We start from the raw sequence: 24,325 nt of genomic DNA, 5'->3' as shown, positions 1-24,325 counted from the left end.
GAAAAAGAGCGTCGTGAATTAATCCTGCGCACTCATTTCGAGAATCCGGAGTTGTCACATCGGGACATCGGTAAGATGCTGGGAAGCGTCCAATCCACGGTCAGCAGAGTACTAAAACGATACTTCGAGAACCTAACCATCGACCGGAAGGTGAAGAACGGCAAAAATGGATGCTCCGTCAGTGAAAAAGATCACAAGCGCGTAGTAAAGCAGTTTAGACGTGATCCGAGAAGTTCGGTCCGGGATGTCGCCAATAAGCTGTATTTGTCAAGTTCATTCGTCCAGTGGACCAAGCAGCGGGAGGGCCTGCGTACATACAAGGTTCAGAAGGCTCCTAACCGCGACGAAAGGCAAAACATGGTGGGGAAGACGCGAGCCCGGAAGCTGTACACCGAAATGCTGACGAAGCCGCATTGCCTGGTAATGGACGACGAAACCTACGTCAAAGCGGACTTTCGTCAGCTGCCGGGCCTGTTGTTCTTCTCCGCAGAGGACAAATTCAGCGTTCCGGAGGAGATTCGCAAGCAGAAACTATCCAAGTTTGCCAAAAAGTACATGGTGTGGCAAGCGATCTGCTCTTGCGGAAAGCGGAGCGCCCCCTTCGTGATGACCGACACGGTAAACGGGCAGGTTTACCTTAAGGAGTGCCTACAGAAGCGCTTACTACCACTATTGAAGCAGCACGAAGGCCCGACCATCTTCTGGCTGGATCTCACTTCGTGCCACTATTCAAAGGACGTGTTGGAGTGGTACGAAGCCAACGGGGTCACCTTCGTGCCAAAGGAAATGAACCCGCCCAACGCGCCGGAGCTTCGCTTTAGAAATATTGGGCAATTATGAAGCAGGCCCTCCGGAAGAACCCAAAAGTTGTCAAATCGGAGGCGGACTTCAAGAGAAAATGGATTTCTGTTCAAAAAAAGCTACAACCTGACGTTGTACAGAACCTTATGGACGGGGTAAAGAGGAAGGTGCGAGCATACGGGCTTGGGCTCGAAGTATGAATAAAAAGAAAATGCCAAAAGTTGTTTAATAGTTTTTGTTTTACTGTCTAAAATTTTCAAAAGGATCGGTCTACTGGGCGAATTTCTACAGCGTTTTTTCCGTGATGCAATTTGACACACCCTTTACTGTTATACCCCCAAACATTTTTACACTCCAGAATTCGTTTTGCTATCACGGTCTACAAAAGCGGGTGCAAATGCAACCCTTTGGCTCGATTATTCAAGACTGCATTGGCAGATATTCCTTAATGTCGCCAGCTCACTGAACTTCTACGCATACCGTTTGATGATTAGGCAAAATGTTGATAACCATTTTTTTGCGATAACTACTACCACAATGCATGAATTGACTTCAATTGGGATTTGTTCGCAATTGAATTCGTAAATAGTTTCATTCATTCACTATTTTAATCAATAATTTAATCAATACATAAAAGATAGCACTGCGCAGCGGCGATATCGTACCCAATGAGGGTTATCCGAGGTGGGATTATTGCTAATTGAAGAAATACAATTGATTACTTAGCCAACGGCAGTCCTACGTCAACCTTGCGATTATACCATAGGTATAACACATCCTTAGTTTTTTTTACGCGGGTTTTCCAATTAACGCGGATTTTCGAATTAACGCGGTTTTTTACGAGGTACGTATCCCCCGCGTAAAAAAAACCTGGGTGTAGTTCGTTTCCAAAACAACCATTCCAACCCCATTAAAGTCACTTCGGGAGTGCCTCAAGGATCCCATCTTGGCCCTCTTCTTTTCATTTTGTACATTAATTACATTTCATTTATTATTAAGCATATAAATGTACTCATATATGCTGACGACATGAAGCTCTTCGCGGAAATTGGAAATGACAGTGACTTTGAAGCATTCCAGAATGAAATAAATGTATTCTACACGTGGTGTAAAAAAAACCTCTTACAACTTAATGCAAAAAAAGTAGTGCAATAACATTCAGCAGAAAACAACAAACACCAAATATTGTAATATCCCTAGGAAACGAAACTGTAAAAAAATGCAGAAAAAAAAGACGGGTGGGTAATGTCGGGGACATAACCGGAGTGACGTAGGACTATACAAAGGGGACAGCTTTTGTTAAATATATATTTTAAATATATTGTTTTATTTTCTTCTCCTACGTGAATACCTACCTATCTACCTGAAAAATGGATTAGTTTACTGTTTACTCTTTATGAATATGTTGATGGTTCTGAAAAGAACCTTTGGTGTTGTGTTTTTGTTATCATTCGATATTCCCATCTTGTTCGGTTAAACCTTCCTGTTTAGCTATTGCGTTTGCCACTCGCCACAGCTTTCACAGTTGGAAAATTTCTTCCCATCCAGCTTGTGACATGTTGTTCAGTAAATTACATTTAATGCGACGTGCCGGAGAAACACTTTGCCACTCACTGAAACTAATTGTTGCCTTGATGAGCGCCGAACCGAAGCTGCTCTGTTCTTGATGCGGGTTTTCTGATTGTCGTGAGCAGCTTTGCAAGCCAACTCGAGCACTCCGACGGCCGAAACTCTATAATCGCTGTTAGGTATACTGGTGCTTCGGCACCAATCCGTTCGGCCTAGTTACCCTTGCGGAGCAATCAGTGAATGCGACCAACAGGGAACTGGAGACCTGCACGGTTCGAGTGGGACTTTGCCTTTCCCTTAACTTGTCCTCCTTTGTTACGTCCACGATGCCGATGCCGTACAACCACACGGGTTTACGGTTTGAAAGAAAATAAGATATTTTTTTGGGATCCGCGTGTTTTATACTCTAGCGGTACACACTCACAGGATAGAGACAAATCGGCAGACTCAGCCAGAAGGGCGAGTCCAACGAGACGAACGAATGAGCGTTAAAAGGGAGCGATGGCAAAAAAATACATTCATTACGATTTGTTCGCTCGTTGGATTCACATGCAGGCTAAAAAGGGTCCTTTTCAGGATCACAAAATTATCTTCAATCTAAAGAGTTTATTGTTTTGTTATCTCTCGATATCCCCATCTTGTTCGGCTAAACCTTTCTGTTTAGCGATTGCGTTTGCCACTCGCCACAGCTTTCACAGTTGGAAAATTTCTTCCCATCCAGTTTTGTGACATGTTGTACAGTAAATTACATTCAATGCGACGTGCCGAAGCGCCACTCAGTGTCGCATTGGAAGCGATTTTAACCTGTAATTGAACATTTGCGATGACAGTGGTACAGTGTCGACTTTCAATGTGGGGTCATAATTTGGATCTCTATGTTTACAAAAATGTCCAACTAAATAAGTCGCATTACATGTCCGTCCAATTAGCTATGTCCAAACATGGCTGCTTGGGTTGGTTTGTTGATGTGTTGTGATGCGAACCGATGTGGTGTACGGTTTGAATGAGAATGATCGTTACGGCAGCGGAGCGGGGATTTTTAAGCTGACTGGCTGGCTCGAGAATTACGCATGTGTGAGACTGCGACCAATGTTTCGTTCATTTTTTTCTTTTTCCTTTCCAATCGTGCTTCATTCTATTTCGCTGCTGCTCTGGTTGCCCGTTTTGGTCGGTACGATTTGAGGAGCACAAAATGGACCAATCAAAAATGGGCACATAGGGCATTTTGACAATGCTTGATATTTCACAATTATTCAATTATTTATCTCATGAAAAATGAAATGTTATTCGTTATGATAGATGCGTAGATATATTTCCTATCAATTGATACAAAAACCTTTGCGATCTATTGAGAAATGCTCGAGTTATAAGCGTTCCAAATCTTGCATTTTTTCCTACTTGTTCAGTGTCTAGATTTCCATTTCACCCCCTATATCTTCCGGTTAGACGTAGTCCTACGTCAAATAGTCAAAGATCTAGGCGTCATTCTCGACTCTAGACTCACATTTATTAAACACTACAACTCAGTAATAAATAAAGCAAATGGAGTGTAGAGCTTCATAAAACGCTTTGCACATAAATTCCAGGACCCATATACAATAAAAACATTATACACCACATATGTAAGACCTATTTTGGAATACTGCAGCTTTGTATGGAATCCTTATATTGTCGCACACAAAGAACGCATAGAGTCTGCCCAAAAACAATTTCTTTTGTATGCACTTCGTAAATTTAACTGGACATCATTCCCTCTTCCGTCATACGAAGCACGCTGCATGCTCATTAACATACAAACACTTAAAGATCGTAGAAAACTTTCAATGCTTTTCTTTGTAAACGATCTTATTTCACAACGTGTACATTCAGCGGAATTGTTATCTGGCTTAGACTTTTATGTACCAGGACGTCAATTTAGAACAAGGAGCTTATTCCAAATAAAAGCATCTAGAACAAATTATGCAAGCTACGCTCCTGTAAATCGCATGATGCTTATGTACAATCGTCATTGCGACAAAATTGACATCACAATGAATAGAGAGCAAATTAAAAACATGAGCCGTGGAAATAACAATAAGTCTATAAGAAAACATTGTAATAACATATACACTGATGGACATAAATATTCGGCATATGCATGAATCTACCACGAATGTTTTTTTACTAAGCGATATTATTCCAATCCACTTCCGAAGGTTATTCAAGTGAAACAATATAGTCTTATTATAAATTTACTTTATTGGGGGAATCAAAACAATGAAAACAATTAGCTTATTTTACAAAAATCATAACTTTATCTTCAAATTCAGCAGGACAAAAGTATTCGGCACTTAGAACATTTCTCCAAAAAAACATTTCTGAACAAATTATCTAGACATTTAATATCTTGTGTTTAATCCTTTCTGTGCAATGGCCTCTTTCAATCGATTTGTCATTGAGTGTACCAGCTTCTCGCATACTTTAGGCTCGATCTTATACCATTCTTCACGAAAAATATCTTTCAGCTGCTTTTGTGATGTTACATGAGGTTCACGTACACGTCGATCTAGAACATCCCACAAATGCTCTATGGGATTCATATCCGGTGATTGGGGTTGCGTTTTGTGCTGATAGGGTGTATTATATAGCAGCCAGAGGCATACCGCTTCTGCAGTATGTTTAGGGTCGTTGTCTTGTTAGAAGTAGAAATTGCTCTCTATACCCAACTTTTCAGCACTTTTCTTCATATTTTCTTTCAAAATATTTGAATATTGCTCCTTTTTCATGATACCATCTACAGATACCAATTCCCCGACAACGGATGCTGCCATACAGCCCCAGACCATGACTGATGCACCTTCTTTTTCACGGTAGCTTGAACATTTTTCTTCTGCAGCTCAGTATCCGGTTTTCGCCATACCAATACCCTTCCATCTGATTTGTAAACATTGAATTTGCCCTCATCGGAAAACAACACATTGTTCCAGAAACTAATCGGGTGATTTTGGTAATCTTTCGCAAAGTTCAACCTTTTAGCCTGATTAACCTTGCTAATAAGAGGCTTCTTACGACAAACACGGGCTTTATATTGGGCATTATTCAACACTCTGCGCACCGTTCTGGAAAGAACATCTTGTCCACTGAACTCCAGCAGCTCTCCTCGCACTTTTGACGAAGATGTTTTCAGTTCTTTCTCAATAATTTGTATTATTTTTCGCTTTTCTCTATCCGTTAACTTGCAAGGACTTCCCGTCCTAGGTTTTTTGTCGAAGTTATCGCTGTTCTTATATCGATTGATAATATCCTGTACCGTTGTTCTTGGCCTACCAACACTCCTAGCTATTCCGGAAACTGTGTTGTTCATTTTGAACAAATTCAAAACAATTTTCCTTTTCTCCATCGTAGTTTCCTTACCTTTCCAGCCCATTTTGTTACCACGGAATAAAAATTATACGAACGCAGCCGATTTTTATTAAAAATATACAAAAGTGATTAAATGTGTCAGTTTCATTCATTTACAGTGTTTCCAGATCTTTAGGGATCGATGAATTAACATTTTTTTCAACGTGACGAATACTTCTGTCCAATTAAAAATGTGGAACTCGGCCTTTTTCTTTCCTGAAATTTATTAAAGCAGGGTAAACCATTGAAAACTTCTACTGCTTCTACTGAGTACACTTCACAGAATCTACTGCACCTGCACAGTTGAGTTTATATCACAGACTATTTGTGTATGTAATACAAATGCGATAAATTAATTCATGACGAATACTTATGTCCACCAGTGTATATGTAGTCTACATTTGATTGACGAAATAAATAAATAAATAAATAGATTATAAAAATCACAGCAAATCTTAGAACACTTTAATTCTTCCTGCAACCTTATTTTTTTCGCAAAGGTGTAAACGGTAGATCCGAACTGTGAGTTGCGTGTTGTGCTATCTCTAGCCTCCAGAATTTTTCTATCTTCCGGATACTATGTCGTGTTTTGAGAAAGAAATATCAGTTGTAACGCACAGCTTAGAGCAGAATAGATATTTGTGGGGAAAAAGGTACATCCGAAGTAACACGTGTGGCATATAATTTGTTGTCATCAGTGGGGACAGAGAAATAAAATGAGATATTTTGTCTGGAAGATGTGCGTCGGAATCCGGAGAGCTTCAGGCGATGGATGAGAACGAAAGGCAAAAACAACGTCGAGCTCCTTTATTACATCTGTCATTTAAGATTACATTTTTGTTTGTGCGGATGGAAGGATAGAAGCAGTCTCTATAGTCCAGCTCAAGTTGTAATATAGAGCGTTTCAAATATCCAAAAAATATATTTGAATGATGAAACGTTACGTTACGCCCATCTAAGAAGTGGTAAGTTATTTTCTGTATCGGAGAATTTAGGAATAGAGTTCTTTATTGGAAAGCTAACAAAACATGATCTCGGGGAAGTAAATTCGGATTACATGACTGGGCATTTTGCATCTTTAATGATTGTAGTTTTTTGAATATAGAATATGTACTACGCACACTGGAACAATTAGTTTAAGCTCATCCAAACCTTGCCCTTTCGATGTTTTATAAGTCCATTCGAAGCAAAATTAAACTTCCAAATAGTACTTACTTCGTGTGGAGCTAGCACATACTACAACCAACCGAATTTTGAAACTGACAACAAATGCAAATTCTCCGCTTCAAGAAACATAATGAGCCATAAAAATTCGTTTGATAACTTCTCCAAAAAACATGTTAGAAAAACATACGCGAAATAGTGGCACCGGCGAGCATGCGAAACTGGTATCTTATCGCGTTGCCAGAGCAATGATGCGCGTGCAGAATGAGGTGAAATACGTGATCCTAGATGCCTTGAACATCCTAGAATAAGGGATTGTAGATTCTTTTTTGTTTTTATGCAACTTCATTTTTTGGATTTTGGCCGCCTAAATTTTCTCAGGGACCACATAATTTATTGTTCTTTTTAGGAGAAAAATATTCAAAAGGTTTTTTGTCTTCGCTTATTTTTTGTCGGCCTATTTCCGTCACTTCAGTGCTACCTATCAAGCTCAACAACTCATGAGCCGGGCCAACTTTCATAACTTTCCTTCCGACGGAAAACGTAGCCAGAGATTTTTCGCCTCAGAAAATCCCAACGACGCCAGTTGTGATTGAACCCAGGGCGATCGGATTGTGCGGCTGTTACGCTAACCACACAACGACCGGCGCCGTCATTCAAATGTTTATTCCGTTACAGTTTTGATTAATTTCCGTAATTTTCTTCGGATACCCTTCATCAATGTTCGAACTCTCTGTTGGTCAACCTCAGCGTACATTATATTCCATTTTATTCTCTTCATGTCTGCAGCATCTCAAGTCTTTAGCACACTTCTTCAACTTTCGTTTGACAACTGTCCGATGTTTTTCGATTGGGCGGAATTGGGGGCAATCTGATGAATTGAAATCTTTTTCAATGTAATCGACCGACATTATCACGGTCCCATTGGAGCACCTCTTAACTGTAGTGGCAACTTTCCATTGCTGGTTAAAACTTTACCGTGCCTTTGTGAGTGCTTATATACGAAAGTACTTACGAGAACCTCGGTTTTCTGTCCACAGCTGCAAATCCATTGCTAAGTAAAGAACCTCTCTTCTTTTTTTTTCCAAAATATATATTTTTATCAAGGCTCATATGGCATTAGCCTCACGGGGCCGGGAGTTCAATACTTTGACAATTTTTCTAATTATCTATGTTAGTAATATGTAACCGATTACTCGCGGTTGGCTCGAGGTTAGTATTACAAGTGTTTTCGTAATTCGGATGTTGCTGTCTCCAATGCTCTGTACGTGTGCCCGACACGGGATACTTCCTATTGGGATGCAGCTGACCCTTAATCAGCAACGCCCCCCTAGTCTGTACCCCATATCTAGCGTGGTGCGTCTTCTCGACTCGAGGAATCCAGGATAGAATGGTCACTAACCGGCGCAATCATCAGTTCATGTAGAGTTGTCATGAGCGGTACAACCTTTGGCTCTTGTTGAATGATCAGTGGACTGCACAACCTTCGGCCCGTACATCTGTGAAGAGTGTGTGTATGTATTGCCGCGACTAAGTAAAAGTTTATCGATCGGATAGGAGGGATATGAAACGGGGACACAACGAAGGAAACATCATTAAACGTTGACATCGGCGTTTCTGAGGAACAGGTATAGATGAAGCAGAAGATCAGGATCCCGGCTACCTAAGATATCCCGGACGGGGATCTCCGATTGTCTGCCTTGTGCTCTCAGTGCTCTAGAGAGCTGAGAGCGAGCAGTATGGAACCGGATACACGACCAGACAACATGCTCGATGTCGTGGTAGTCATCGCCACAATCACAAAGATTGTTTGCTGCGAGCCCAATGCGATAGAGATGCGCGTTTAGGTTGTAGTGATTGGACATAAGCCGAGATATCACGCGAATGAAATCACGACCTACATTCAATCCCTTGAACCATGCACTCGTCGAGACCTTAGGGATAATCGTGTGTAACCAACGACCGAACTCATCACCACTCTACATGCGCTGCCAACTTACGAGCGTGTACTGACGAGGAATGTGGAAAAATTCATTATAAGCAATTTGCCTTTCAAAAAGTGTGCCTTCTAAAGCGCCCACCTTAGCTAGCGAGTCCGCTTTCTCATTCCCCGGAATCGAACAATGAGAGGGAACCCATGCTAAGGTAATCTTGAATAATTTTTCGACCAAAACACTCAATAGTTGTCTTATTCTAGTTAGGAAATAAGATGAGCGTTTATCAACCTTCATTGAGCGGAATGCCTCTATTGAGCTGAGACTGTCTGAAAAAATAAAATAGTGGTCGATGGGCAATGTTTCAATGATCCCCAGTGCGTAGTATATCGCACCCAGTTCAGCAACATACACGGAACAAGGATCTTTGAGTTTGGAAGAGGCACTGAAATTTTCATTGAAGATGCCGAAGCCAGTGGACCCATTTATGAATGAACCGTCAGTAAAGAACATTTTATCAGATCTAACTTTCCCATATTCTGCCGAAATATCGGCGGAATATAATCGGAGCGTAGATGATCTGGGATTCCATGGATCTTTTGTCGCATGGACAGATCAAAAATGACAGAGGAATTGCAAAAGTATGGGAAGCAAACTTGGTTGGAGATGCCCGGTGAAGGGTGCACGTCGTGGGTAAGGTACTCATGGTATAAAGACATAAAACTTGACTGATGAATCAGTTGGAGTAGATTTTCGAAGTTATCAATCACCAATGGATTCATGATCTTGCAACGGATGAAAAATCTGTAGGATAATTCTGTGAACCGAAGAGTAAGCGGGGGTACTCCTGCCAAAACTTCGAGACTCATCGTATGTGTCGAATACAAACACCCCATGGCTATACGCAGGCAACGATATTGTATTCTCTCCAGCTTGAGAATATGAATCCTGGCAGCTGATCGGAAGCAAAAACTGCCATATTCTAACACTGATAATATCGTTGTTTTGGGCGGGTTCGTGCTTCCTAGAAAAAACGACCATTTCAGTTTTCTCCGTAGAGAATTCGATACCCAGCTTGAGGGCCCACGTGAACAGATTGTTCAGGGTATCTTGCAACGACTTTTGCAGAACGACGGGATTAGTACCCGTGATGGAAATAACTCCATCGTCTGCAAGTTGTCTCAGCGTGCAGTCTCTTGTAGACAATCATCTATATCATTGACGTAAAAACTGTACAAGAGGGGGCTTAGGCAGGAGCCTTGTGGTAGGCCCATAAAACTGTATCGAGAAGATTTCAAGCTGCCATGATTGAAAAACATGTGCTTTTCTGAGAGTAAATTGTACAGGAAATTATTCAGAATTGGCGAAAGTCCACGATTATGAAGTTTCTCTGAGAGAATTTCCATGGGAACTGAATCAAATGCCCCTTTGATATCGAGAAAAACGGAAGCCATTTGTTCTTTACGAGAAAATGCGATTTGGATTTCAGAAGATAGCAGCGCCAGACAATCGTTCGTCCCTTTACCTCGGCGGAAGCCAAACTGCGTATTTGACAGCAAATTGTTCGCTTCAACCCACTTGTCCAAACGAAGTAGAATCATTTTCTCTAACAATTTACGAATACAGGATAACATTGCAATCGGCCTATACGAGTTGTGATCGCAAGCCGGCTTGTTGGGTTTTCGTATGGCTATCACTCTCACTTGCCTCCAGTCATGTGGGACAATATTCAGCTCCAGAAACTTGTTGAACAAGTTTAGCAACCGCTGTTTCGCCATGTCGGGAAGATTCTTCAAAAAGTTGAATTTAATCTTGTCCAACCCAGGAGCTGAATTGTTACATGAGAGGAGGGCAATTGAGAATTCTACCATCGAAAAATTCTCATAGTCGCATTGGAGCGGAATGTCGCGTACGACGCTTTGTGCAGGAACGGAATCGGGACAAACCTTTTTTGCAAATTTGAAAATCCAACGGTCAGAGTATTCCTCACTTTCATTTGTATGGTTCCAGCCACGCATTCTCCTAGCCGTATTCCAAAGAGTGCTCATAGCGGTCTCCCTTGACAAACCATTGACGAACTTTCGCCAATATCCACGCTTTTTTGCTTTAATCAGACCTTTTAGTTTGGCTTCTAGAGCTTGGTACTTTCGAAACCATTCCACTAGTCCAGTTTTCCGGAATTTTTTGAAAGCGGATGATTTTTCAAGGTAGACCTTTGAACACTCCTTGTCCCACCAAAGTGATGGAGGACGACGTCGGAAAGTGGTAACAGGAACACGTTTCTTTTGAGCTTGAAGTGCGCTTTCGTAAATCAAACTCGATATAAAATTATACTCTTCGAGTGGAGAAAGTTCATGCATTAAAACAAGTGCTTCAGATATTATTTCTGCAAATTTTCTCCAGTCAATATTTTTCGTGAGGTTATACGCAATATCGACTGACTCACGAGAACCTGATTCATTGGCGATCGATAAAATTATTGGCAGATGGTCACTACCGTGGGGATCTTGGATTACCTTCCACGTGCAATCCAGGGATAACGAAGAAGAGCAAAGTGATATGTCTAGCATACTTGCCCGTGCAGGAGGGTTGGTTATTCTAGTTGCTTCCCCAGTATTCAAAACTGTCAATTTGAAGTTGTCGCACAGATCATAAATCAAAGTGGCACGGTTGTCATCGTAGAGTGAACCCCATGCTGTTCCGTGGGAGTTGAGGTCACCTAAGATTAGCCGCGGCTCCGGCAGTGCCTCGATGATATCAAAAAACTGATGGCGGCCAACCATAGTTCTTGGAGGAATATATATCGAGGCAATGCAGAGGTCTTTGCCATTGATTTGTGTCTGGCAAGCGACAACTTCAATGCCTGTCATCGATGGGAGAGTGACTCTATAGAAGGAGTGACATTTTTTGATCCCCAATAGTACGCCACCAAACGAGTCATTTCGACCGAGGCGAATAATGTTGAAATCGTGGAAATTCAGTTCGTCGGCTGAAGAAAGCCATGTTTCACAGAGGGAAAATACATCACAGTTAGAACTATGAATTAAAAATTTAAATTGATCTAGTTTAGGGATGATGCTTCTGCAATTCCACTGTATTACAGTGGTCAAATCCTTGACCTCTTGCACTGAATCAGGCATCGAGGGAAATGAACGCTGCTCTCTTCTGGCGGTATAGAAATTCAGAACCTGGGAGCTATCCAATATCCATATTCACGTACGTTTTGTCATCCATCTGGATGCGTCCTTCGTACTTCATCAAAACCTTGTTGTACACGTCTTTTTGGTACCAGAATTTGCTTCAACGCTTTGTTTAGTTACAAGCAAAAAATACGATACCCTTCTCGCATACGTTCAATAAAGTTAGACTTCAAATACAGGTCGGACTCGATTATTCGGAATTTTAGACTCGATTATCCGGAGTATTTTATTTTTGATTTTTTTTTATTTTTAGATCAGAAATCAGAAATATATATATATATATATATATATATATATATATATATATATATATATATATATATATATATATATATATATATATATATATATATATATATATATATATATATATATATATATATATATATATATATATATATATATATATATATATATATATATATATATGCGTGAGAGGTATGGATGTTACCCATACGCCAGATCGCCTCCACATCAAATATGATCTTCTATCACTTCCTGAAAGAATGTGGACTTTTTATGTGAGAATGGTACCTTCTGACTTTAAGAGAATGGATTAAATATTAAATTCTTCTTTTATATTAAAAAAAAAACAAAAAAAAACTATATAAAACAATTAAAATATATTTTTTTATTCGATTATGAAACGTAATTCGAGACTGTATATAATTGAGTCCGACCTGTATATGTAAAAAGATTATTATGTTACATTCAAATCGCTACAGAAGTTTTTACTGTGTAGGAACATTTAAATTGAATTCGGTAATTACTATGAAATGTTTACAGTAGAATGGTTCTATAAAGGGAATTTGTGTCGAAAATTATATGATTAACCCTTTCGTTACGAGCGTCGTCTATAGACGACATCCGCGCGACGAGCTGTGCTGTACGAGCGTCGTCTTTAGATGACATGAAATTCATACTGCTCTTCGATCACACCAGCGCGATGTGCATACTTTTCGGCGCAGTGCTCCATACAGGGGTTTATATCTATTTACCTCACTTGCTTGCTAGATATAATGATCACTTGCTTGTTAAAAAACGTTTCCCTGTAACAGTGCCCTTCTTCCGATGTTTGGGAGATTTGTTGGTAGTTGTATGCACTTTTCATATTATTTTCGTTTAGAATTTAAAAAAATATTTTTTGGAAAAATGATCTCAATTTCAAAAATATTTTTTCTGTGTAATTTTAATATTTTTTAATGTATTTTTTATGAAAGGTTCAATTATTTCTTGTATTTATGTTTATGTTTTTAAGATATTTTTTTTCGAAAAAAGTTAACAAAAGCTTAAAATTAGAAAAAAATCCAGCTTAAAAACTATAAGAACTACAGGATAGAGGAGGCGATCTGGCGTAGTGGTAACATCCATACCTCTCACGCATAAATCGCGAGTTCAATTCTCACTTCCGACATTCTTCCAAAAATGGAAGTAAAAGTAACGAACCAACTGAAATGTGTTGAAAGTCACTATAATAAACTATATATATATATATATATATATATATATATATATATATATATATATATATATATATATATATATATATATATATATATATATATATATATATATATATATATATATATAAGTTAAAGAAGTTAGGCCTTTGGGAAGGTTTTTAAAAAATTATAAACGAACTACCTCACTTGAACATCGAATTATGACTGACTTTATTCCTTACTAATTAGCCTGAGCTGAGTTCCCTAACGCGGCGTACGGTTATGCTGATTCTCCAGTTTGGTTCCGGTGAGCTCGATCGTGGTGGACTTCGACCTGGCCAAAGCGCTGAGCCTTAGGATTGTGTATCGAACGATAGGTCGATGTTTCGATGGGTCGTTGGTATCGATGATGTTGACGGTGCAAATATTCAGGTCGATGCGCCGTCAATGATGATGCGCTGTTTGTTCATGTGTCGCCCGGAGAACTGATGCGTTAGCTCTATTGGAAGTGGGTCACCGCTGTTGTTCGGTGGTTAGTTGATCTGTTCGTGTAGTACATGGGGATGTGGGTGTTAACTACTCTCTCCCTAATGAAGATTCGTCTCGAATCTTAAGTTGTTTTCTTCGGAGGTACAATTCGATGAGGCTGCTAGAATTGAAACCGCTGTTGTTGATTGTTGCATAGATGAACTTCTGCGAGTATCGTTGAAGTTGTTTGTGCTGGGTTTTCTAGTGATTTGTCTTGTTGGGTTTGATCTGAGGAGAGGGAAGATGTCATGCTTTTTGTGTTAGCATAGGGTTTTACCTCTGTTGATACATTTCGTGGTGTGGTGTATACTCCAATATGTTTCTTCAGGCTCATGATTGCCAATCCTATGATCATGGCTGCGAGTGGAATCAGGAATCCAATCGTAGTATGTTGCAGTGTTATGTGGTCTCTTTGCAGTTTATGGATGTGGTCTCGGTTTTCAATTCTAAGCAGGTTTACTTGTTGCAGATCAGGTTGGTTGAAGATTACTGTTGGCTGAAAGTTCACTCCAATTGTTGAAATAGTTCTGATCTCGTGATGATTAATTGTCCTCTTGTCGTCGTATTTGCTTCCATTGATTGAAACAGAGCAGTTTGGATATTTGATCAGTAGAGTTCCCGTTATCTGTCTCGATTTGATGTTGCAATTTGAATCCAGAAGAACGGATTTATCAGCGTTTCTCACGATCAGCGTGTGGTCGTCGATAGGCTTAATGTCCATTCCGATGCGATGTTCCTCGTAGGGGCAAGATGCGTTGATTCCTCTTAATGCGTTGTCGATACAACCGTCGCCTGTTAAATTCGTGAGCTCCTGTCTTTGGCAAATTCTATAATTTTCAACAATTGTACATTCGTTATTTATTCCTAGTGTCAGTGTTTTACTCAGAACAGCTGAGTTGTAGGGTGTCGATATAATTCTGTTTTTTCTTGGTAATGTTTCAAATCTAATATATTGGAACTTTTCTGACATAAATATTGGGATCTTGATCACAAATATTATTTTTGTACTTTCATGATGTGTTTCTATACTAAGAAATTCATAAATTTGGTCAATATTGTTAATGTGAATATTTTGTTCTTCTAACTTTTCTAGTACAAACTCTGTTTCATTATTGTTTAATATTGCCCTAGATAAAATCCCTATTTTCGATAGTTGTACAATTTCAAAAATGTCTCTTAGTTGGTTGTTTAGTAGATCTAGATTGAAAAATAGATCGTGAACTATTCCTTTTAAATGATTTTCATATTCTGTGTTTACGTTATTGGCAATTCTCGATATTCTTCTTAAAACCTCAATTTGGTTTTCATTTACGTGGCTAATTAAATTGTTAATTTTAGCTTCGAATTCCTGATTGATTCTGATTTGTCGGTTGTTGTTGTCAATAAGTGTGTTGGTTTTGGTTTTTGAATTTTCTATCGTTTGTCGGATTAATTGTAAATCGTCGTCGTCTAAATTGCCGGTCAATGATTTGATAAACGTTCCTAATGGGTTTAAGAGTCCTCGTTTCTGTCGGTGTATGGGTTTCAACTGTTTGTAATTGTCGGAAATTTGTTTCATCCTAATGTCCAATGTTTTAAGGTATGGTTTCGTGAAATTTTGTCGTTCGAACTGGTGTAACGTATACTGGAGGTTGGTGAAACTACTTTCGAACTTTTCCAAATCCACGATGTGGAGATGGAAATGTTGAGATGTGATAATCTTCGCTTCTCTCTCGCTAAATGCTATTATTCCATCATGTCGTGAGAGGTCTGTTATCGTCACTTCTGCTGTAACATCAAGGGCTAATCTGGAATAGAGAAATATGTGAGTACTACTTTGGGTTTCGAGACGTCATTTTCTTTGACGTCTTATTTTTGTTTTATGTATCGTTCTTCCATTCTGATCTTGGAAGGTTTTTGTGTTATCTCTTGCGATTTGATATCGTTTATACTTATCCTTTGTTTTACTTTTGACCCCTTGGCGCGCGACGTATACAGTTTCGTCCACTTCCAGTGATGGGTCAGCTTCCTTGTTTTTGTTGTGGTGCTGTAAATCTTGTTTTTGTTTTTTAATGAGAGCTAATGTTGCTTCATTGTATATTTCATTCCTTTTCCTAACAATTTCTTCAATGTTACTCGGTCTCACCTCTCCCTCTTTTATTCCAAAGAATACTTCTTTGGGTCGCATCTTGGTTGAAGAGTGAATAGTGTCGTTATAAAGTGCTACAGTGACTCTAAACAACTCTTTCTTACTTAATCCCTCATGTTTCGATCTACAACAGCGAAACATTTCTGCAATTGTTGAGTGAAATCGTTCAACGATTCCATTCACTTCGCTTTTATTAGATGGTGTGAAATATGTTTCAATTCCTAGTTCTTCTAACATGCCTCTTACTTCAACAGACTTTAGTGCTGGTTCATTGTCACTGACCAAAAGTCTGGGTATCCCATATGTTGAGAAGAATTTTGTCAGTCCTGAACGGACGTCAGGAATCGATCTCGATTTAATTGGAAAAAGCATTCCGAACTTCGATAATTTGTCTACCACGGATATGAACGTGTTTGGTTGACATATGAATATATCAACATGAACTATGTCTAGCGGCTTTTTAGGTATTGGAGTTTGGGCTAGGTTCAATTTATAAGGATGTCGCTCATATTTAGCAGTTTTACACGTATTGCACAATGTGACGTGTGTTCTAACTTTCCTTTTCATGTTCGGGAAGTAGAATTTCTGGCTGATAGCCATCAGATTTTCTTCGATGCCTCTGTGAGCTCTTGTATGTGTTGTATTTATGACTTCATTCTGTTCTTCTTCAGTTTTTAAGTCAATTAAGAACTTTTGTGAAATAACTACTTTAAACGTTTTGACGCGAGAAAAATAGTTTTTATACACAATTTGAAGGGTGTTGATGAGATTTTCTGGGCAGTAAATGCAATTTACTCTTTTAGGATCCATGAATTCTTTGAATATTCTTAGTAATATTGGTACACCAAAATTCACTTTTGTAAACGTGTGTCTTAGGACTTTGGGAAAAACTTGTTCTCCGGTGGTCTCACTCTCAGTTCCATCTATTTTCAAAATGATCTGATTGGAAAAAGTGTTTACCGGTTTTTCGGTACATGCGATAAATTCCGAGTCATCGGTGTCTGCCGAATGTTGCGTAGCAGCGTCTGATGAAGAATCATTTTGTTCTTCATTCAGATTTAAATTTTGGGGAATTCTAGAGAGGCCATCGGCAACGACATTTTGTTTTCCGGCACGATATCTTATATCGTAGGAATAGTCCATTAAAGCAATCATCCATCTGGCAATTTTACTTGATGGATCTTTCAAGTTCACGGCGCAAGTAAGCGGCTTGTGATCTGTGTATAAAATGAATTTATTTCCGAAAAGGTACGGTCGGAAATATTTGGTTGCCCAATAAATAGCTAGTAACTCCTTCTCAATAGTGGAGTACTTTTCTTCGGTTTGACTGAGTGTTCTCGATGCAAAAGCAACAGGTTTATCTCTTCCGATTGGACCTTGTGAGAGAACAGCTCCTATTGCGTATTTGGATGCATCTGTTGTCAATATGAAGGTTTTTTCGAAATCTGGGTGTATTAGAATAGCGCTGCTAGAAAGTATCTGTTTGCACTTGTTGAATGCTTTTAGAAATTCTGGAGTATGTTCTACTTTCTCATTTTTCCGAAGACATTGTGTTAGCGGTTTCGTTATCCGGCTGAAATCCTTTATGAATTTTCTATAGTATCCCAGTGTTCCTAAGAAGGATTTAATGTCCTTCTCGGTTTTGGGAATTGGCCAATTTTGGATAACTTCAATTTTTTCTGGGTTTGGTTTTACACCTTCTTCATTCACCACGTGACCGAGGAAGGAGACCTCTTTCTTCAAAAATTCACTTTTGTCGAGCTGTATTTTTAAGTTGGCTTTTTTAAGAGCAGCGAAAATTTTATTTAAGTTGTTGCAGTGTTCTTGTAAACTGCTGCTGAATACAATGATATCGTCCATATACACTAGGCAGATAAATCCGGCTAGGCCTACCAGCACAGCATTCATTGTTCTCTGAAATGTTGCCGGGGCGTTTTTCAGCCCGAATGGCATTCTTAGATATTCGTAGTGGCCGTTCTCAGTTGAAAATGCAGTTTTTTGAATATCGTCTTTTTCCATCAGAATTTGGTGGAATCCCGAAGCTAAATCTAGGGTTGTAAAATATTTACTTCTCCCTAATTTATCTAGGATATCCGTGATATTCGGTATGGGGAATTTATCATCCACAGTTTTAGCATTGAGCTTTCTGTAATCAACGACGATTCTCCATTTTTGAATACCTGCAGCATCCGCTTTCTTCGGAACGACCCAAATGGGTGAATTCCATGGTGACGTAGAAGGACGAATTATGTTTTCATCAAGCATTTTCTGAATTTGTTTGCCGACTTCCTCTTTATGGCAATGAGGATACCTATAGCTTTTCTGATACACAGGTATCTCATCATGGGTCAAAATTTTATGTTTCACAACATTAGTAGCTGTAAGGGGTTCGTTGTCGAGGTGAAAAATATCTTGATTTTCCTCAATGACATTGATCAAACTATTTTTCTCTTCTCTGTTTAAATGATCCAGACGAAGTTGGTCCATAAGTTTTCTGAATCTGTCAGGACGAGCTTCCAAAAAATTGAATTCGTTTTGCTCAACCAAGCATTCAAAGTTATTAAGAGTGATCTCAAGTGGATAATCTAATGAAAGTGTTTGATTCTCAGTTGAACTGTTCTTGAGACTGACAATGGCTTTATGACCTACTGCTTGGTATAAACCAGCACATATGAAAAGGTTTGTATTGATTTCGAGATCATCTTCTAGTAAAAAATCACCTGATTGCTCGGAAACTGGTATCTCTATATTATGAATGGTTTCTCTTGAAATTTCCTTTGAGAAAGGTTCTGGATGTTTTCTGAGCATCTGAAGTTTTGTTCCTAATATGGTTATGGAATTGTCATCTGTTTCAATCTTCGCTTTAAGTTCCTGAAGCGTTTCATACCCAATAAGGCCGTGGAAAAAATTATGAAAATCAAAAATATGAAATTTGAACGATTTATCAGTTAAGTCGGGAAATGGATTGAAGTCGACATATCGTTCAATTTTGTGAGTGCCTGAGATGTTGGAGACAACAGTTGGTGTAGGCAGCGCAAAGGATTTTTTCACAAATCGGGGGCATAAATAATTTTTGTTAGCTCCCGTATCTATCAATAATTTCAATCCAAACCCTTGACGTGTGGGAATTTCCATGTAAGGGATGAAATTTTTTGAGTTTACCTGGGGAAATGGGATGTGCTTTCCAGTTGAAAATTTAGGTTATCGACTGCTTCGCTAGAAGTTTCTTGTTCGTAGGTCTCATTGGAAGTTTCTTGCTCATTTTCTAAATGTATTTCTGAATGGTCTTCTTCGTATGAATAATTATCCATTGGCGTTGGGTAGTAATCGTGGTGATAACTTGCCAAGGGATAACATTGATACTCGTATTGATACTCTTGAGCGTTTTGTTGAGTTTGTTCAATATTTCTTAATTCCGTTATCCGTGCTGGTCTCGGTGGGACAGCAGGAAAGAATTGGCTTCTTGCATTATAATTATGCGGTGGTCTATTAACGTAATTTACATATTTAGAGCGAATGGATTTATCAGCATTCATTGGACTCGGTAATGCTTTCCGAAGTTGTCCATTGTTGGTATTATTGCCCTGAGGTGGAGCTGGAAAACGAGGCGTAAAGTTTGGTCTGGTTGGAATACTTTCATGCTGATATGATTGATATGGTTGACGGGGAATAAATGGTCGATGATTAAACATCGGTTGACGAGTTTGTAATTGAGGATAAAAATGTATTGGTTTGGGTAAACGTGGTGTTAAAGTCGGTTTACTTAAGCCCGTACGACTTTGATAGTTACGTTCTTCTACCGCAGCATCAAATGCTTGTTTTATATTTCTGGGTTGACGTGCACGCACGTTCCCTCCAATCGGCTCTTTCAGCCCTGCTAGGAAAACCTGTAGAGCATTTTCCTTATGCGTCGAGTTTCTATCATTTTTAATATTCTCTTCTCTTGGAGAAATATTAGTATTATTAATTAGTAAGGATAGAAGATTTTGTACTTGTCCAAAAAATTGTTCAACTGATCCGTTTTGCTGAAGTTGAAACAGCTCGCGGGTAAGTGTGACTGAGTCACGTTTATCATTATAATAAGCGATGAGATTTGCTTTAATCTCATCCCAGTTGAGAGAAGTTCCATAAGTTTCTAGGACTTGGTCCGCTTCATTAATTATTTTGCTTCTTATAGCTTGAAGCCAAATTTGCTCGAAAGGTGTATTTTTAATAGGTTCCATGAATGGCATAAAATGTTCGACGGACCTAATGAAACTATGCAACTTAACGGGATTGCCGTCGAATGGTTGCAGTTCTCTCACCGCTTGGGGTGTTTGGAGAGATTTCGTAATCTTTTCAGCCTGTTCGAATATTCTGTTTGTTTCTTCAATTCGATTCATGTTCTGTCTAGGGGGTAGTAAAGGATTCGGTTGAGGTGGAGGAGGAGGTATTGGGTTAGGAGAATTGTTCATTTCCGTGTTCATTTCTCGATTTCTTAAATTATAGGGATGGAAACGGTCCATCAAATCCTATATCTCGGGGGTGAAGAAATTTGATTAGTTTTTCTTTAGAATTTTCTTAAATCTAAACGCGATATTTTATATGGCGATTGTTTCTTACAATCTAAACGCGGCTGGCTACACACGGCGCAGATCTTAAATCTAAACGCGATATTTTATATGGCGATTGTTTCTTACAATCTAAACGCGGCTGGCTACACACGGCGCAGATATTCTCTCTGCTGTGTAGACACTGTGCTTTCGACCGGGGGAAATCTTATTGTACCGATCGCATCTACCACAGATATTCACTCTGCTATGCGATCAGTCTCCTACGCGGTGTGAGATTAGCACTTCACCGTTGGATGGTCTGATAAGAACTTTCCGCACTAGTGGAACTACAGATATGCTCTCTGTTTGTTACACACTAGTTACTCGCTACGCGAGGTGGTCTACTTGCACATACGTTTAATTTCTTTTGATAATGATATTATTAATATTTATGCAGATATCAATTCTGCCACATTGGGTGTTTTAACTTTAGTTATATAGAAGGTATAAGATAATAATTGTGGAGAATTACTTACATGGAGAATAAAACTAATATTCGCAGAGTGGTTCTTCCCGATAGCACCTTCATTGATTGATCTGATAAATTTCTTCTTTGAAACAAACATTAGTAATGTTCAAGTCTTTTTCGAAGCACACGTATTGTCTTTTGTATTTGGGCCTCTTTTTCTCGTTATTCAGTTAAACTTCACTTTGCACTAGATTATTTCTATTTTCTGTTAATCCGATATTGTTCTGCACTTAATCAATTCGATCACTATTTCATATCTATTTCGAAACACTTGAGCGGTAATCGCATCCTACCGACTGCGCCAGTTAAAGAAGTTAGGCCTTTGGGAAGGTTTTTAAAAAATTATAAACGAACTACCTCACTTGAACATCGAATTATGACTGACTTTATTCCTTACTAATTAGCCTGAGCTGAGTTCCCTAACGCGGCGTACGGTTATGCTGATTCTCCAGTTTGGTTCCGGTGAGCTCGATCGTGGTGGACTTCGACCTGGCCAAAGCGCTGAGCCTTAGGATTGTGTATCGAACGATAGGTCGATGTTTCGATGGGTCGTTGGTATCGATGATGTTGACGGTGCAAATATTCAGGTCGATGCGCCGTCAATGATGATGCGCTGTTTGTTCATGTGTCGCCCGGAGAACTGATGCGTTAGCTCTATTGGAAGTGGGTCACCGCTGTTGTTCGGTGGTTAGTTGATCTGTTCGTGTAGTACATGGGGATGTGGGTGTTAACTTATATATATATATATATATATATATATATATATACCACTCCCTCCTCTTTAAGGGGGGGCTGCCATACAAATGAAACATAAATTTCTACATAATTCAAAAACTAATCAAGCAAATAGAACTAAATTTGGCATGTGGATGTTTTATGGGGAAGAAACATTTCTAAGGTGGTTCGACACTCCTACCCCCTCTCTAAGTGGGTCTCCCATACAAATGAAACACAAATTTGTGCATAGCTCGAGAACTAATCAAGCAAACGAAATTAAAGTTGGCATGTTAAGATTTTAGGGGGCACGAAACGTTTCTATGGTTAGTAGACACTCTTCTCTAAGGGGTGAAGAGGGGAGGGGTCTGTCTTCATTCTATCATATTAGAATTGTGTCTGAAAATAATCTGATATTATAATGATGAGTTTTGGTGGAAGTACTAGGATTTTTTTAGTAAAAGGTAAATTCAACGAGGTCGATAAGAAGATCAATCAATGAACAGTCCTGCGATTGGACTCATGAACTTGATCGTGAATGTTTGAAGGTATTGATAACAAAAAAAAAATGTTTGGGCGGGACGAAATTTGCCGGGTCAGCTAGTTACCTAAATAAAAATGATTTGGTGTCCGTTCCTCACGACTTAACTCAAGAACGGAGCAGCGGATTTGAACAGTCAGTATCAGGATTGAAGTGTCTCAGTCTGCGTCGGGTTTATATGCTAAGAAACGTATGAAAACCATTCGGAAAGTTGAAAAAATTGGAAAGTCATTTTTTGGCAGGTTTTGTATATCTATCTATCTATCTATCTATATAAATAAAAATGATTTGGTGTCCGTTACTCACGATTTAACTCAAAAACGGAGCAACGGATTTGAACAGTCACTGTTAGGATTGATCTGTCTCAGTCTGCGTCAGGTGTATATGTCAAAAAAGAAATTATATACTGCGAATATAGATCGCGAACAGAGAAATAATTTCCGGGAACATGAGTGTTCGAAATTATATTAATCAGGAAAGGCAATTGTGGGCGGGACGAAGTTTGCCGGGTCAGCTAGTCATAAATAATATCATCATTCGAAAAATTATGGACGTAGTAAGAAAAAGAAAAAGTTGGGGTAGGAGTATTGAAATTGTTCCAAAGAATACGAAATCACTACCTTTGAATCCGCTTGGATAGATCAAGATGTTTTTGGATTCTCAAAAGATGTCTAATTAACATATTCATATGTTGATTCCCGCAAAAAATACATTATACACAATTTCAGCTCAATCGAACTTTATTTACTGGTGTCGCAAAGACGTCAAAGTTTGAGTTTTTCGAAACCTATAAAATCGCCCAATGTACATAAGTATGGGAGTAAAATGTACATTTCATGATTGAGTACATGATTTCGGAGTTTTGTGAAAATATTGTTTAATGCCAAATGACTTCAAATTGCATGAAACGTCGAGATCTACTGTCATCTTGAGTTTTTCTTCTGTCATCTAGGTCGCAGAGAGTTCCTTTCGAAAATTCGAAAGTCACTTTTTCCATACATTCATTGGCACTCTAATGTACATAATATGCAACAGAGCAAAAGTTAAAAGCTAACATTTTGTGTTTAAACTATAGTATATTTTGTCTAAAAAAGTTACACGTAGTTCTCGCAGTAGTATTTTTTTTCAAATGGCAATCCATTTTCCTCAGCGCAAGTAATAACATTATCGTAGAAATATGTATTAGGATGCAAAACAATGTTGACTATGTCATCGTCGTTCAGAGCCTCAAACTCCACTTCCTCATCATGCACGGTTTTGTCTAGGTCCAACAATTTCCGCTGAATCGAAAGAATGCGTTCTCTTATAACCAACAACGGGATATCGGCATTTTCCATGACTTGACTATGGAGTCAGCCGGTACCTCGTCCCAAGCTACGACCTCTAAAAACATAGCATCCTTAAAGTTGATTCGCTTAACCATGTCATCTAACTCCTCTTGGCGTCCTAGAGGCTCACGCTTGAACTTTTGCTTGTAGTTGGACTTGACCATTTGAATAATATTTTGATCCATGGGTTGTAACAAGGCGATGAATATTTTTTTTCGATTTCGATCAAACCATAACTCAATCGGGAGTAGATTCATAAAACATAGTCAGAGTTATACTGTACATTTCATTGTCGAAGTCGCCTAAAACAAGAATTTTGTGTGATGAATGGTCATCCTTCACCATCAATCGATTTTACTCTCAACTGGTTGACGTTGAATGTTATGCTTTGATTTTTACTAACACGCACTGATGTTCAATTTCGACGTTTCGAATATCACTACGAAAATGAAAAAGCAAATGAAAAATGACTTTCATGGCAAGCTGATGTTGATGTTCATTCCACTAGTGTTCATTGAAAGTGTTGTTTCATAT

The 24,325-nt window shown here is 38.9% G+C and overlaps 1 pseudogene; it reads left to right on the top strand.

Moving 5' to 3' along the window:
- The first annotated feature begins 1,440 nt into the window (after positions 1-1,440).
- On the top strand, positions 1,441-1,524 carry LOC129781021 (U4 spliceosomal RNA; annotated as a pseudogene).
- The last annotated feature ends 22,801 nt before the right edge of the window (positions 1,525-24,325 follow it).

This window comes from Toxorhynchites rutilus, chromosome 3, assembly GCF_029784135.1.
Source record: "Toxorhynchites rutilus septentrionalis strain SRP chromosome 3, ASM2978413v1, whole genome shotgun sequence".
NCBI classification, from domain to species: domain Eukaryota; kingdom Metazoa; phylum Arthropoda; class Insecta; order Diptera; family Culicidae; genus Toxorhynchites; species Toxorhynchites rutilus.
Note: the sequence above shows the minus strand (reverse complement) of the source record. Positions and strands in the feature narration are given on the sequence as shown.